The sequence below is a fragment of the Polypterus senegalus genome, chromosome 6 (assembly GCF_016835505.1).
Source record: "Polypterus senegalus isolate Bchr_013 chromosome 6, ASM1683550v1, whole genome shotgun sequence".
Classification (NCBI taxonomy): Eukaryota; Metazoa; Chordata; class Cladistia; order Polypteriformes; family Polypteridae; genus Polypterus; species Polypterus senegalus.
In genome coordinates, this window is record NC_053159.1 from 129,108,076 (window position 1) to 129,124,547 (window position 16,472).

Here is a 16,472-nt window from a genome sequence, read left to right on the forward strand (position 1 = left end):
CTTTTTTAATACTAATAATTTTATTATTGTAGAATCAACTCACTGCAGCGCGCAGCAGGGAGGCCGTGTGGCGCATGCGTGTGGGTGCCGTTCTCATGCCCTACCACCTTCGCTAATCATTCTTGAGGAAGATTGAAGACGTAAGTGCCAGCTTAAGTGAAAAATGAAAGAAAACATACTAAGTAATTGCAACACAAAAACTAACTTAATCAGTTTTAATGCAAAAAGATGCCGATGAAAGAAGAGAAGCACCGGGCCACTAGGGTGGAGAAAAGAAGAGCTGCTCAGGAAGCAGCAAGCGCATCAACCTCTTAGCAAACAAATGCTAAACAGAAACAGAGAAAGACTATGAAAACTAGGAATGCTCACGTCAAGTGTATTCACTGCACGTTATTGTGCAGTACGCCGTTACTGGTATATATATAAAACTAACAAAATACCCGTGCTTCGCAGCGGAGAAGAAGTGTGTTAAAGACGTTATGAAAAAGAAAAGGAAACATTTTAAAAATAACATAACATTTGTTTTCTACTCGTTTGCATAAGCACAGTCCTTCACCAGCAATTATTTAATGTTAGCTCAGACCTGGCACTTAAAAGTTTCTGTCGCCCTTTCCCTGAGTTTGTGCCAAACAATATTCTATCCCTGACCATCTCATCTTCGTTTGCATAAGCACAGTCCTTCACCAGCAATTTTAACTCAGTTACAAAGTGATCCAAAGTCTCGTTTATACCATGCGTCCGCTCAGTAAACTTGTATCTCGCGAATATCGTATTCGTCTTAGGCATGACAAACGCCAGCGGCAGCGTGTCTATGAACTTTAAAAGTTAAGCTTTACACCTTGCTTTCCTATTTGTTTGCATAAGCACAGTCCTTCACCAGCAAGTTTAACTCCGTTACAGCAATTTTAACTCTGTTACAAAGTGATCCAAAGTCTCGTTTATACCCCGTGTCTTCTCATTAAACTTGTATCTCGCGAATATCGTATTCGTCGTAGGCATGACAAACACCAGCGGCAGCGTGTCTATAAACTTAATTTAAACTTACGGTTTACACCGTGCTTTGTTTCCACAGTAGCTGCACTTATGAATATGCTTGTATGCATCACTCGCTTCATATTCTTTTGCTGTCTTCTCAATTGTGTAATGCGTTTTTTGTTCAGCGCTCTTTGAAGCTCTTCCTTGTTCTTTGCGTACTGCATTCACAGTCAGTTCATGTGAGCTGCTCGGAGTACATGCATCGAAGGTTCTCAGCTGTGCTTGTGGTATCTCGTGTGATCTTGCGATCTCCACGGCTTTATTTAATGTTAGCTAAGACCCGGCACTTAAAAGTTTCTCTCGCACTTTCGCAGAGTTTGTGTCAAACACTAGTCCATCCATGACTATCTCATCTTCGTTTGCATAAGCACAGTCCTTCACCCGCGAATATTTAGCGGCAGTGTGTCTATTGGATTGCTGCCGACGGACGGCCTTATATGGGCAGGCACTGAATTACGTGGGAGGCGTGATGATGTGGGACGCAACTCCGCCTTACACGGCGACCGAGCTGCAGGCTATGGCCGTATATATGTACGAAAGAAAGTTCCAGTTATGACTGTTACACGTAGAATTTCGAAATGAAACCTGCCTAACTTTTGTAAGTAAGCTGTAAGGAATGAGCCTGCCAAATTTCAGCCTTCTACCTACATGGGAAGTTGGAGAATTAGTGATGAGTCAGTGAGTCAGTCAGCCAGTCAGTCAGTCAGTCAGTCAGTGAGGGCTTTGCCTTTTATTAGTATAGATACACTACCGTAGCTATTCGTTTGTCTGTCCTGGATTTTAAATCACCTGTAGCTCGCAAACTGTTTGACCTATTGACCTAAAATTTGGTACACATATACTATATGACATCTACTATCCGCTTCGGGGTGATGATTGACCTCCAAGGTTATTCCTCATTTTATTTTTATTTTATTGTAGAATCAATTCTCTGCAGCAGCCAGCAGGGCGGCCGTGTGGTGCATTAATACGAGCGACGTTGTCATCCCTACCACCTTCACTGTCACTTCCCCTACCACTTCATATCTTAAATCATTCTGGAGGCAGATTGAAGACTTAAGTGCCAGATTAAGTGAAAAATTAAAGAAAACGTACTAAGTAATTGAAATACAAACACTGACTTAATCAGTTTTAATGCGAAAAGATGCCAATGAAAGAAGAGAAGAAGCAGGCCACTAGGGTGGAGAAAAGAAGAGCTGCTCAGGAAGCAGCAAGCGCATCAACCTCTGAGCAAATGAATGCTAAACGCACAGAGAAAGAGGATGAAAACTATGAATACTCAAGTCAAGTGTATTCGCTGCACATTTTCAGATATTGTATGAAGGACAGGGTTTTGCTGGTCATGTTTAGGCTCATTTTGTATCTTATTTTTGTTTGGCTGCTAATTAAGGAAAAAGAAACAATTTGTTTTCTACAAATTGAAAGAAGCATATCAGGTCATATCTTACATCAAGACAACAATAAATCACGTTTTTTGACAATAACGGATTTGTTAATAAAGAGTTTTCTCATGAATAGACTGTTAATCAGTGACATTACAATGAACTGCTGATGCAACTGCAGTTAAGCATCAGAAAAAGAAACATCTGGAGCAGAGGCACACACAAATTTACATTTTGCACAATGAAAGCGCAAATTCACACCCTACTGCACCATAAACGTTTTTGACCAAAAATAATGTGGTTGTTTCTTCACACCTCTTGCATTCACCAAATCTCACTTACTGTGACTTTTTTTTTGTTTCCAAAATTAAAACTGAGACTGAAATGAAGACAACTTGCTAACATATTAGAAATCCAGGAAAAATATGCAAGAGCTTCGAGACCTGGTAACAAAAGATGAGTATAGGGAATGTTTCCAGGAATGATAGAAGTGCTGGGACAAGTCTGTTGCATCTCGCTGTTTGTATTTTGACAGTGGGAAATGGGGAATTTCAGTAAGTTGTATAATAAATAATTTTGCCCCCTCCCCCCATATCCTGTTAGTGTTAATTAAGCACAATTGACACAAGACGTGTCAACTACATACAATCACTATCAAGATATTACTATCAAACTGAGCAACAGAATGGGGAAGAAATGTGAATTAAACGAATTTGATTGGGGCATGGCTTTTGGTGCCAGACAGTCTGGTCAGAGTATTTCAGAAACTGCTGATTTAGTGAGGTTCTCATGCACAACCATCTCTAGGTTTTACGGAGAATGGTCCAAAAACTGAAAATATCCAGTTTTTCACATTGCAACTGAGGTATGCAGAAGAGAATCTCTGAATGCACAACATGCTGAACCTTGAAGCAGATGGGTTACAGCAGCAGGAGACCAAACTGGGTGCCACTCCTGTCAGCTAAGAACAGGCAACAGAGGGTACAGTTTGCACTGGCTCACCAAAATTGGACAACAGAAGCCTGGAAAAATGTTGCCTGGTCTGAGCCTCAATTTCTGCTGCAACATTCAAATGGTAGAGTCAGAATATGAACTGAAGAACATTAAATCATGTATCCATCCTCCCTTGTATCAATGGTTCAGGCTGGTGGTGGTGGTATAATGGTGTGAGGGATATTTTCTTGGCACACTTTGGGCTCCTTAGCACCATTTGAGCATTGTTTAAATGCCACAGCCTACCTGAGTATTGTTGCTGACCATGTCCATCTCTTTATGACCGCAGTGTGCCCATCTTCTGATGGCTACTTCCAGCAAGATAATGTACCATGTCACAAACCTCTAATCATCTCAAACTGGTTTCTTGAACATAACTTAACTGGTTTCTTGAGTTTACTGTACTCAAATGACCTCCACAGTCACCAGATCTCAATCCAATAGAGCACCTTTGGGATGTGGTGGAAAGAGAGATTCTCATCATGGTTGTGCAGCTGTCAAATCTGCAGCAGCTGCATGACGCTATCATGTCAATATGGACCTAAATCACAGCACCTTATTACAGCAGTTCTGAAAGCAGAAGGTTTTCCAACCTAATAGCAAGGTATACCTAATAAAGTGGCAAGTGAGTGTACAGTATGTCCATTAATATTATCACTGAGATATTTCCAGTTCACAACAGAGGAGAGAAAACAAAAACTCCAGTCTGTCAAAAGACATTATTTACATTAAGACTTAAAAGGAAACTTACATGTGGTGCTAAAGAAAAATAATGCTAGTCTGAACAGTAAGAGTCCACAAGGGCTTGCCTTGCCTACCTGACTCTAGCAGGAGCAGCTCTCTATAAAGTCTAGCTCCCATCAAGCACAGGAAAACCACAGTAGTGAAACAAAAAGCAAAACTAAGGCACAAAAATGTGTTTCAAGTGTCTAAAGTCAATTCCTAAAAATAATGAAGGGGGAAAATAGTGCCACGTGAAGACGGTCCTGATTTCTAACAAAGATGTAAAGACCTAAAGAGCTTCTGCACGCCTCCAGGACTTTACATACAGAGGAAAAATGCCACTGTTTCATTACACCCTGGTGCACATTGCCACTGTCACTACATCACATAACCACATTCACCCCATGATGTAACAAATTTAGTGACATCTTGGATCCCAGGTAACAACAGATTATTTCTAATGGCTAATTATTGATTTTTCTGCCATAGGTTGACTAGATGCCCATAAGTGTCACTCTCTGATATATCTCCCTTTAAATCATAACCCCACATGCTTTAGAAATGTTCACTTGGACTATTTTTGTTTTTTTTTTCCTCTGCTTCTTTGTCTTTAAGTGTTCTCCCACTTTGTCACTGTACGCTCTTCTTGTTCTTATTTTTAATTTCAGTACAAGTGATTTCCCTCTCTTGCTTTTTCATCCTTCTGTTCATACTAGCCTGATTCATTCACAGTCATAGTCTCCTATTTTTTCCGCAGAAACCCTCATCAGACCATTTATGTTCACAGTATACCTTTAAATTTCTCAAATAACATCTGGTGTCTCTTCTGACTTTTTGTCCACATTTGAGATGATGAACATGTCTTTTAAGGATTTTACTGGTGGTGCGTTCTCACCCTGCTGAACTCAATGTCTGAGTTTCCCTTTCATTTTATTAGTGATGATTACTTCGCTTATACTTTCCATGCCTTTTGTTCTTGGTAAAGATCTGGGGTAGTTTCCCATTGTTCTTCTTGCCAGCTGTTCAGAGCCTTCATTCGGTGTATTAATCACTTGCCTATGCTTACAGCGCTCCATCATTTTGGAGAGTGACGATTTGCCATCGGAATTTTTAAGTTGGATTTGTGACTGCTCTCTTTCGGAGCCAGTTCCAGTTAACCCCTTCTTCTCCCTAATAGGCAGAATCTGTAGCATTAGGAGATACTCCACTGCAGACACTTTCGAGGATGGTTAAAGGACTTAGTTCATCCCATGGTTTTTCAAAATGTATTTTATGAATACATGCTTTTTGTCAATTACAATGCATTTTTTTACTCCCCTTATTCTTTGGTATGTGGTTTACAGGATTGGGTATTCTTGATCTGGAGTTTTGGTGTATCTGGAACCTGTGCCTTACAGAGGATACTGTCATGCCATGATCCATTCCCAAGTCTCAGATTATACTTCTATTGTCAGTTGCACGAAGTCTATAATCACCTGTCAAGAAGCTATTTTTGTTGAACCAGAGGGCTGGAAAGAACTTCAAGGCAAGGCACATCCCAAGCAGAATATCATTTCCCAGGAAAGATGCCACAACATGAGGTTCTAACTTGGGGATGCACTCTGAATGCTTAGGCCACTAGTGCGAAGGTGCAGTATTCTTCTGCCATGATTCAGGTTTCCTCCAAGGTTCTTGGTAATTTTACGTTTTGATGAATTATTTTTGAAGCTTGTCTGCAGGTTCTTGTTGCTGATGGAATTATTTAGCAAGAAACTCAGTATGAAAGCTTGTGTTGCAGAGGACCATTCTGACTTTGAGGCTTAGGCCAAGAAATTTAGCAAACATCAGATGTCGCTGAAGATCTACCTGCATCAAATGTGCAGTTTGAAAATGTGCATAAGCGATTCAAGCTGTTGACCTTTAAGTGTGAATTGCATTTTAATGCCACATGGACCCTAGCCATAGTGAATGAGCCTAGACACCCCTGGGCACCATCCAAGAACAATGTTCGAGCATATTTGCACTTTAAGTATGGAAAATAATATTTTAATCACTGCAAAGTTGATTGTAATGTATCTTTCTGCATTTTAAGAAACAGGACAACACATTCAGTGAATGCCAAGTATAATCACTTTACCTTCTCACTAAGAGTCACCTGAAATCAAGCACACTTCTCTACGTTATTTAAAAGATTTGCTTAATTTCCTTTCTATTTGTGTGCCAAAATCACTTTGCCATCTTCCCTTCATTACAGAGCAAAATGTTGCAGATCCCCATTTTCCTTGGCAACAACAGCAATAAACAGCTGCGTCCTCTCCTCTCACAGCACCTGCTATTACCCGACTCAATTTCATTAGCTAATACGTGACCAGAAGAGGTCATAAATTCCCCCAGCTGTTCCCAGCTTTCACTTATTATAGTTAACAGGAAGATACAGACAGGGCTGCCTTCTCGATCAACTCTTTTATTAAAGAATCTACTTGAAGATGTTCTTAGATTAGGCATGCAAGCATTAGGACAAACAGTTAGGCCATAGCTCCCAGGTGTACTCTGGTCGAGACATGGCTGGGAATGCTGAACAGCTGGCTGTATAATATTTGTGGTTTTAGACCTTCTTTAATAGTCTGGATTTATTGGACAAGTGTTCACCGTAAGCTGGAGTGACCTGTTCCTAGCCCACCCTGTCAGCACGATTTCAGGCTCTGTGTCTTTTCTTAAGGATGTTCATTTTGCAACAAAAGCAGTGAATTGGAAGCCTTGAATAAGATGCGTCATGTCACCTGAGATATATACAATACATGGTGTACACTTTATTTTTATTTTTCATGATGATATGAATCCAAGACACTGAAGCACAGTAACAGAAGTAGACTGTCCAAATGAAAGGGAATGCACAGCGTCTGTCTATTGTAATGTCTCTTTTGGCAAAAAAAAAAAAGCATCATGCAACCTAGACTGTGATCGATCAGTCCTACTGGCCATCTGCTATGCCAGGACTATCAATGCTCTCTTCTCATCAGCTGTTTATAAATTGTGCTGGATCACCTCTTATGTTTTGGCATGAATATGAGACTTATAGCCCCTTCATTAACCAGACACATTTAATATGCTGTGTCTTGGTATGTGGGGGCCGCAGTGGTATCTGAGACGCTAATTTTAAGGCACATTTGATACTGAAGAATGTAGTCTCTTTTGAGTTTACAGAACACGGTCACCATAACAAGTGTAGCTATCTAGATGAATTAAATCAGCTAAAAACTAGAAGAGGTGGATGGAAAATAGCAATCAATGTTATAGTATTCGGCTTTTAGCTACCTAGAACGTTGGGCCTTGACTTCACTCAACTGACCAGAAAAGGCCATTTCACTTATTTTTACATATTTCAATTAATTAAAAATTCCTAGTGTGTATGATTACCTGATGGCATGCCTACCCATCTTATTCGTATGATTGAAGACACCATCTCACTTGTCTGAGCCAAGGACACTCAATAGTCTACTTGGTCTGAGGATACTTGCTGACCAGTTTAATCTATAAATTGACTCCCTGCGTCTTTGATGACAGCATCTTCTCTGAGGACTCCTTCTTATTATCATAGTTTGAACTCAGGTTTACATTTTGGTCTGCCCTTCATTGGCCTTTTATAGTCTAAATATCTACTAAAGTCTAAACTCTAGCATTACAGTACAAAGATATGCTGTCCCAGTCATTTAGGTTGAACTCTTCAAGGATGTTGAGGTCTTCTGTCCAGAGCCCTTCTTAGGTGGGCATAATGTCACTGAATATTTAATTACCCAATGGGCTGGGCCCTGGACTATAAAGAAAAAGGCAGTGCCTAATGGCATTACTGTTATGGCCCAAGATTTACAATCAGGCCACTTCTTTGTGTAGCATTACGGGTGTGCTGCTTGGTCCACATTGCTGCATTTCTGTGACTTCTTAATGTTTTGTTAGCCTGGCAATTTAGTTTTTTTTTATTTTTTATATTTTGTCTTGCCTGCCTTTGAAATTTATCATTTCATCTATTTTGTTATGTTTGCATTAGTTTAATGTCTTTTAATTCATTAGATTAGGTCATTGCCCTCGGGTGGTGTAATAAGGTCACGGCACGGTACTGTACTTTGTCCTTTGACTCATTTTGTGATTTTGGTTCTGTGCTTTTGCATCTTTGGATTTGGACCTTTTTAGTTTTTGCTGTTAGATATTGAATTATTGGATTTTTGAGTGAAGTGTCATTTTTTAAAATGTTCTTTATATTTCTGTTTGCTATTTTTACTTTGTGTATTTTTGTCCTTTTCTGAAATTAGAATTGTATTTTTAATTGAATCACTACTCTTAACATGTTGGTACTTAGTTATTACTTTTGTTGCAAAAAATGTCACTTGAGCAATAAGGGCTTCATCAGCAATGAATGATTTCTCATGAAGCAATTGGGTTGTAACAAAGACCTGCAGCCACTGCAGCCCTTCAGGATTGACGTTGTTAGCTGTGATTTAAAGGGTCTAAGTCTTAAATAGCAAATAAATTAAATGAAGTTATTCAGTAGCAAAATCTAGTCACTACGTAAGAAAATAATCAGAATGAAAACTTGTAGCCACTGTGGCTCTCCAGAATCGGAATTGGCCACCCCAGCCTAGACATTTATATTGAATTGATGTTTGGTAGTCATTTGCACAAAAATACAAACATTGCAATCATTATGAACTTTTACTGACCTTATTTTATTATGTTTCTCCTCTTGGTTTCCTGCTGTGCAAATAGAACAACTGCTATCTATCTATCTATCTATCTATCTATCTATCTATCTATCTATCTATCTATCTATCTATCTATCTATCTATCTATCTATCTATCTATCTATCTATGGCAGGGACAATGGCATCCAAAAATGCCAACATTTCATTTTCATATGAGACTACCTAGAATATGTATTTTTTTGTAAAATGCATGGAATGGGCGGGTAGGTCTTTGCAACTATGACTTTGTCTCTTAAAGACGCCACAACAGCTGTTAACTGGAGTTTTTAACTCTCTTCCATTGTCATCTGGACTAAATTATAATGTTAATGGCCTTATAATTTTATTTTATTAGACTGAAATTTGTTTTGATTGATTGTGTGTGTGTATGCGTGCATATATACTTTTAAAAAATTTTTCTTTAGTTGGAAATCTGTGTGTACACGCTAAGCCCATACTCAGTGGAAAGCACTGTACAAAAATAAATTGAGTTGAATGATTGTTCACAATGAAGGTGAAGATATTAGTTAAATTAATATTTAGATACAGTGCCTGTGCAGAGTTTAGCTCTGAATTGTCATCCTTTTATATTTCGCAGGAACACAGCATGAGACACTTATCTGTCTGATTTGAGTGATCTGCAGATGCTTGCTAGCTTTCCCGGTTTGTTAACATAATTTTTACCTGTTTCATCTGAGGATATCATTCTTGCATATCTTCTCTGTTGATTTTTAACTGTTTAACGAAAGAGTGATTTTGTTTTTACTTCTCCTGTGAAGATGTGTCTCATATCTGTTTTATCATAGGAAACCATTTAACTTTTGTGATATGAGGCCAGAGTTCTTACCTATCTGATCTGAGGACACCTGTCAGTCAGTTTGTTTAAGGACCACTCACCTAAACTGTCTGCTCTGAAGTTTGGCGCCTGCCTCTGTAATCTGACCATCATTTGCCTTCAGCCATGTCTGACCTGAGAATGTGTCTCAGCTGAAGATTACATCTCCCAGGTTCTTAGCTCAGAAATGTCATGTTGTCTTCTTGATCTCACTTGTTTGCTCTGTGAATGAGCCCCTGCCTGACCTGTGGACTGCAAGAGTCTCTTTTTTAGAGTACATGAGTAGGACTTTGTGGCCACTGTCTTTGGCCTTGAGACTAGTCACTCATTTTGTACAACATGCAGCTTTTTGCCCAATTAGTAGGCCGACTAAATCTCCTTTTCAATTCACTAGGTCTACGTTAAGAAGGCCTTTCCTACTTCGTACTGATTGATCTGACCGGTTTCAGCCTGTTAAAGAAAAAGCTTTCTCTGCGAACATTGGTGTCCGCTTCCAGTTACTAACACTGTGACCTTCACAGCAAAGACAGAACTTGTCTTTGTCAAAATCGTCACATTATTATGAAGAAAGAGTAAATAATAACATACAATGCCTTCAGAAACTATTTAAACCCCTTCACTTTCCTCACATTTCATTGTACTGCAGCTTATACTAAAACTCTTTATATTTTTGCCATCCTCAAGCAACACTGAATAAATACTACAGAATGGCAAAGAAAAAACAAAATTATACAATTTTTTTGTAAATTTATTAAAAATAAAAAACTGAAATATCACTGTGACACAAGTATTCAGACTCTTTGCTGTGACACTTCACATTTGGGTCTGGGAGTATTCAATTTTATTGACCATCATTGAGATGTTTTTGCACCTTGTTTAGAGTCCACTCATGGTCATTCAATGGATTGGACCTGATTAGGAAAGGCCCACATCTGTTTATATAAGGTTCTCAGTTGACATTGTATAACATAGCAAACATCAGTCCATAAGGTCAAAGGAATGCTTGCAGAGCTTAAAGATAGGATTGTGGTGAGACGTAGATTTGTGGTGGCCTACTGTTACAAATTCCTGCAACACTGAAGGTTCCCAAGAGAACAGTGGACTCCATAATTACTGAATGGAAGACGTTGTGGAACAACCACAACTGGATGTCCTGCCAAACTGAGCAAGCAGGAGAGAAAGGCCATGGTAAGAGAGACAACCAAGAACACAATGGTCACTCTGAGCTCCATAGAACCTGTGGGGAGATGGGGGAATCTTCCAGAAGGATAACAGTCATGCAACACTCCCCCAGTCTGGCCTTTATGGCATGAAAGCCTCTCCTCAATAAAATACACATGAGAGTCTGCTTGGAGTATGCAAAATAACACTTAAAGGTCTATCAAACCATGAGAAATAAGATTTCTCTACTTTGACATAACCAAGTTTGGACAGTTTGGCCTCAATTCTAAGTGCCATGTCTGGAAAAAAAACAGGTGCAGCTCATCACCCGTACAATACGATTCTAACAGTACAGCATGATGGTGGCAGCATCATGTTGTGGGGTTGTTTTTCAGTGGCAGTGACTGGGAGACTAGCCAGGGTAGAGGGAGAAAGGACAGAGATATCCTTAATAGAAGCCTGCTGAAGAGTGTTCTGGACATCAGTCTTAGCTGAAGGTTCAAGTTCCATCAGGACACTGACTCTGAGCACAAAGCAAAAACAACACAGCAGTATCTTAGGGACAATGCTTTGGATGCCGTTGAGTGTCCAAGGCAGAGCTTGGTCTTGAACCCAATCAAATATCACTGGAGAGACGTGAAAATAGATGTCCACCGATGGCCTTCATTAAGCCTGTCAGATCTCAAGAATATCTGCAGAATAGAATGGCAGAAAATCCCCAAATCCAAGTGTGCCAAGCTTGCTACATCATACCCAAGAAGATTTAAGGCCATAGTCACTGCTTAGCACTGCTTCTGCCTGAGTGATATTTCAGGTTTTTTGTATTTTTAATAAATTTGCAAATATTTCTAAAAGCACGTCTACATTTTGGCATTCTGTAGTATTGAGTGTTGCTTAATGACAGAAAAATGAATGTAAACCATTTTAGAGTTAGGCTGCAACATAATAAAATGTTGAAAAGCAAAGAGATCTGAATGCCTTCTAAAGGCACAGTATATCATTTTTTGTCCTTGTGAATAATGAGGCACTCTCACACGCTCAGCATTTAGGTGTAAGTCTCTTTTGTTTATGCTGAAGCAGTAAAGGACATACTTAAGCATTTTAAATTCCCCTCCTCAGCAGAATGTACGACAGTGCGACCCCTCATTGTGACCTTTTGCAGGCAACAATGGATAAAGGAGGGATGAGGTCATTCCCCAATGGGAACCAGTTTAACTGGTAACCATAGCAATCAGAAAAAATACTCAGCTGTGTCTGGTAGTCATTATTCTGCACAGCAAGCGGCCAGCAGTGTTGGAGGTTGAACTGCAACTTCATTCAGTGATGTACCTGCGCAAGTGTCCTGCCGGGGCCAGGATGAATAACACCAACATTTATAGTAAGTGTGCTTCAGAATGAAGAGCACCATGAAGACATTAGAACATCACCAGGTCAGCTAGGGCTGGCCACAGAGCTTTAAATGACAGTTCCATTGCAATGCCCCATTTCAATTCCTTCTCCACATTTCACTGTTTAAAGTGGTGGACTTTATTAGATCACCAAAGCTGAAAAATTGTGCTTGCTTCCTGCACCCATCTATCTATCACAGCCAGCACCAAACCCCACTGCCATCTTTGACCTGCATACATGTCAGGTGGCACACTGTAGCTTTCACACTTGCTTGACTACCAAGCTACACTAAAGCACTCTTTCTTTCTCATGATTCTAAAATCTTTCTATCTCTAGCTGAGCCTTCACTCCAATTTTAGACTCCATCATAGCGTGACTACGAGTTGGCTTTACACCCAAAGTTCTGAGTCACTTCTGGGAATGCTTTGGGTCTCTAAAACCTCGGCTGAACTAAGAGACCACTGCACTCCTGAGCCTTTAGTAGCCTTTACAGTGCCAGGTTTCTTGTGTTAGGACAGTGTTTATGTCTTATGCCTATCTTCACTTTTTTGCAGTACTTTTAATTTTTCCCTTTTCCAAATTATCTGTCAATAATCTTTGATTCACTTATGAGCCAGGGGGGCATTGTCTAATTCAAAATGAAGATTCTAGGATAACTTTAATAATTTAGTTCTTATTATTGAATTAATAAATTATATAATTCAATTCATCTTTTTTGAGTTGTAGGAAAAACATGAAAACCCCAAACAGACAATAATGGGGCCGCCATTTCAACACAGTCTTCGGGATCTGTGAGATAGAAGTGCTGACAATTAACCAAAGAGAGGCTCACTCCATCCTTCTTATAATCATTTATTTCTCATCACAAAGAGGCTATTTCTAAAGTCAAAAACAATATGTGCAAAAAATGTAGTCCTAAAATGAAACACCTGCTTATCAGAAAGTGACACAAGTAAGTTGGGGCAATTTGGGGACCTATCAGTGTACTTCAGTACCTGGTTGTTATCTATGGTATTGAGAAAATATCTATAATATACTGTATAATAAAACACTGCTGTTTGGTCCCTCCAAATAATATGAGTGCTTAGTTTTACTTTGGTTGCTAAGTCAAATGCAATAGACAAGGTAAGGCCAGACATGAGAGGTTGACTTACATGAGGATACCAAGGAAAGGTGTAGGAGAAGCACTAAGAGTTGCCTCAGAAAATATTCACAAAAATATGAAAAATATTTTCATAGTGGGTAATGTGGAGTCTGTCTAACATTGATGGTGATCAAAAAAGTGACAGGAGTTGAGCAAAGTGCCTCGAAATGACAGAGTCTGAGAAGCAGGCTTTATAGGACTGCGTTTGAGAAAGAGATTGCTGGGCAAGAGAGGTTAAGACACATGAGGATGCCAAGGAAAGGCGAACACTGACAGTACACATAAGGCAAAAGATATCAATTATTGTTTAATTTATTCTGTCATCTTCAACAGGTAACATAGCTAGAATTTATATAAAGACAGAGTGCAAGGCGGAAACCTACCAACCAGATGGGTCACCAGTCCAGTGCTGGGCTCATTCATGCATACACTCAAGCCAAATAATTAAAAGAGATCAAAATTAAGAAGAGATGGAATGAACTCCTTCATATTAAAGTGAGGACTGCAATAAACATCTTTCTGAAGTTCATAGAAAGAGTAGCAACAAGTCATCTGATACACTTTTAACAAACATCCATCCATTATCCAACCCACTATATCCTAACTGCAGAGTCACAGGGGTCTGCTGGAGCCAACCCAGCCAACACAGGGTGCAAGGCAGTAAACAAATCCCGGGCAGGACGCCAGCCCACAGCAGGGTGCAAACACACACACCAGGGACAAGTTAGAATCACCAATGCACCTACCCTGCATGTCTTTGGACTGTGGGAGGAAACCCACGCAGACACGGGGAGAACATGCAAACTCCACGCAGGGAGGACCCGGGAAGTGATGTCTCCTAACTGTGAGGCAGCAGCGCTACCCACTGCGCCACCATGCTGGTGCCTTTTAACAAGCAAAGGTTTTGAAATTTTGAAATTGGTTGGAATAAAAACTGGTGATCTCTGAGAGTCCAAACAACTGAGATTCAGAGCCATTGCTCTAACTAATCATTACGGGGCAGTGTATAAAAGAAAAATCTCTTATAGTGCAATATATAACAGAGCCTGGGAGTGTAGGTATAATATCTGCCTTCATGCAGTTTTTGTCAATCTTCAAATCTGCTTAACCTAATTGAGCCTGTCCCTCCACACTGGACACAAAGCAGGAACCAGCCCTGGAGAGGTCGCTAATACATCACAGAGCATACTTGCACACATCTGTACTGAAAATGTTCTTGAATATATTTTTTGCTCTCCCTTTTGTCTTCAATTACTGTTAGGCTCATACCTTTGGTACAAGTAACTTTATACAGCAATCTGTCATGATCCTGTGGTAATTATTAAACAGTTTCTCAACTGCCTTAAAATGTCAAGCAAAATGACGCCTTCAATTGGCTAACTAAAAAGATTACAATATGCAAGCTTTTGAGGCAACTTAGGCCCCTTCTTCAGGCAAGATGTAATCAACTGCCTTAAAAAGCACTGTGAGGACCACAGAGATTTAAAAAAAAATATGTAGGGTGTAGTGCAGTGCCTTCATTGAAGGGACCCCCTTCCACCTGCGAAATAATTTAGTCTGTAGACTGAATAGAAGGAGGCTTTTGTATATTTCCAAGGTGCTGATGTACTCCTGTGTGAGTCTGATTGACTGCTTCACACCCTCTTTATCTGGTTGAGACAGTGTGCTTTCTCTACGCATGCAGGTAGATTTCAAGCCTTATCCAAGTAAGAACAGTCTTGTTAATGGGAGTCGTCTGTTCTATATATTTATAGGGTACAACCATTTAAAGCTACTGGCTCCCATCTGGGTTATTAGTTAATATTTGTGTTATTTCATTTTGTTTACACCTTTTTTTGGTTATGTGTATTAGATGTATATAAAGGAAAGACCTGTGTGTGTATATGGAGCAGTCTGCTCTGCTGACACTCAACTACAGCCACTAGATGGTGCATACATGCACTTATTTTTTTTTTGGCGCTTGCACACACCTCATTTCTCATTATGAAAGATGTCTGCATGTGTGTGTGTATGGAGCAGTCCATTCTGCTCACGCTCAGCCATGGGAGTTGTTGTGAATTCTACGGAAGATGTAAAAGCTTATACAAGTGTGACTTGATGGCGCATGCATTCACTTTTACATTTTTTCTGTGCTTGCATGCACCTCACTTCTCAGCCCAGGCAGACAAACTCAGCTTTGTGGTACTTGCATGTTGTACATCCACACAACAACCTACCATGCGTTTGTTTGCCTGAGACTGCCTGTCCTGCTCAATTTGTGCCACAGCTGCACTCGACTACACGTCCGTCTCGACCAAGATACAACCTATCCTGGCCCACTTAGCTGACGATTCTGAAAGTTCACCAATATAGTAAAACTGCTAGGGAGTCTTCGGATTGTTTTTTGTCCCAAAGACCACATGCAGCTAGTTGTTTTTAATTGTTATCATTATTTCTGCAGTGTGAACACAGCGTCATTTTATTTTATTTAATGTAGCCACCTCCATTTTGTACATTTTTATGGGTGCTGCCATATTATGTACAGAAACTTTGGCTGCAACTGCTACTGGCCCCATTTGTTTAATGCATTATGCCACATGGGTGTGGTGTATGTGATGTCATCACATCGCTGTATGGATCTTGGCAGGACACAACAGCCCGCAAACCACATAAATACACAAGAAATCCGAAAGATGAAACAACAAAAGGAGTAAGGCAAACTTTATGGCTGACAAGCAAGCAGGGGTCAGAATGCCAGAGAAGCAAACCAAACTAAGTGACAAAAACCACGGAAAAAAAGCCACCAAAAGCCCTAACACTATCTTGGGTTTTCAATCTAAAATTATTGCCACATGACTTGAATGAGATGTCGGCCTACATATAGTGTCTACCAATGACTACATTCACAGCATTCAAACTACCATTTGCCCCTTTAAGGAAGGATCTTAGGATGAGCTCCAGAAGAAAATCTTTGCACTATTGGCCATATGATACACTTACTCATGAATGCATAGTGAGGACCCCATCACTACTAAAGACTGATAACAATTTTCTTACAGCTACTTCCCCAGTGTAGCCCATCAGGGTTTTGCACATATATGTTGTCATGAACAGGG

At 39.9% G+C, this 16,472-nt stretch overlaps 1 protein-coding gene across 1 annotated transcript in view; it reads right to left on the reverse strand.

Annotated features, from left to right (window-relative positions):
* Nucleotides 1-16,472, reverse strand: part of smtnl (smoothelin, like) — a 77,342-nt gene that overhangs the window by 25,860 nt on the left and 35,010 nt on the right. The gene's annotated exons all lie outside the window — the stretch shown is intronic.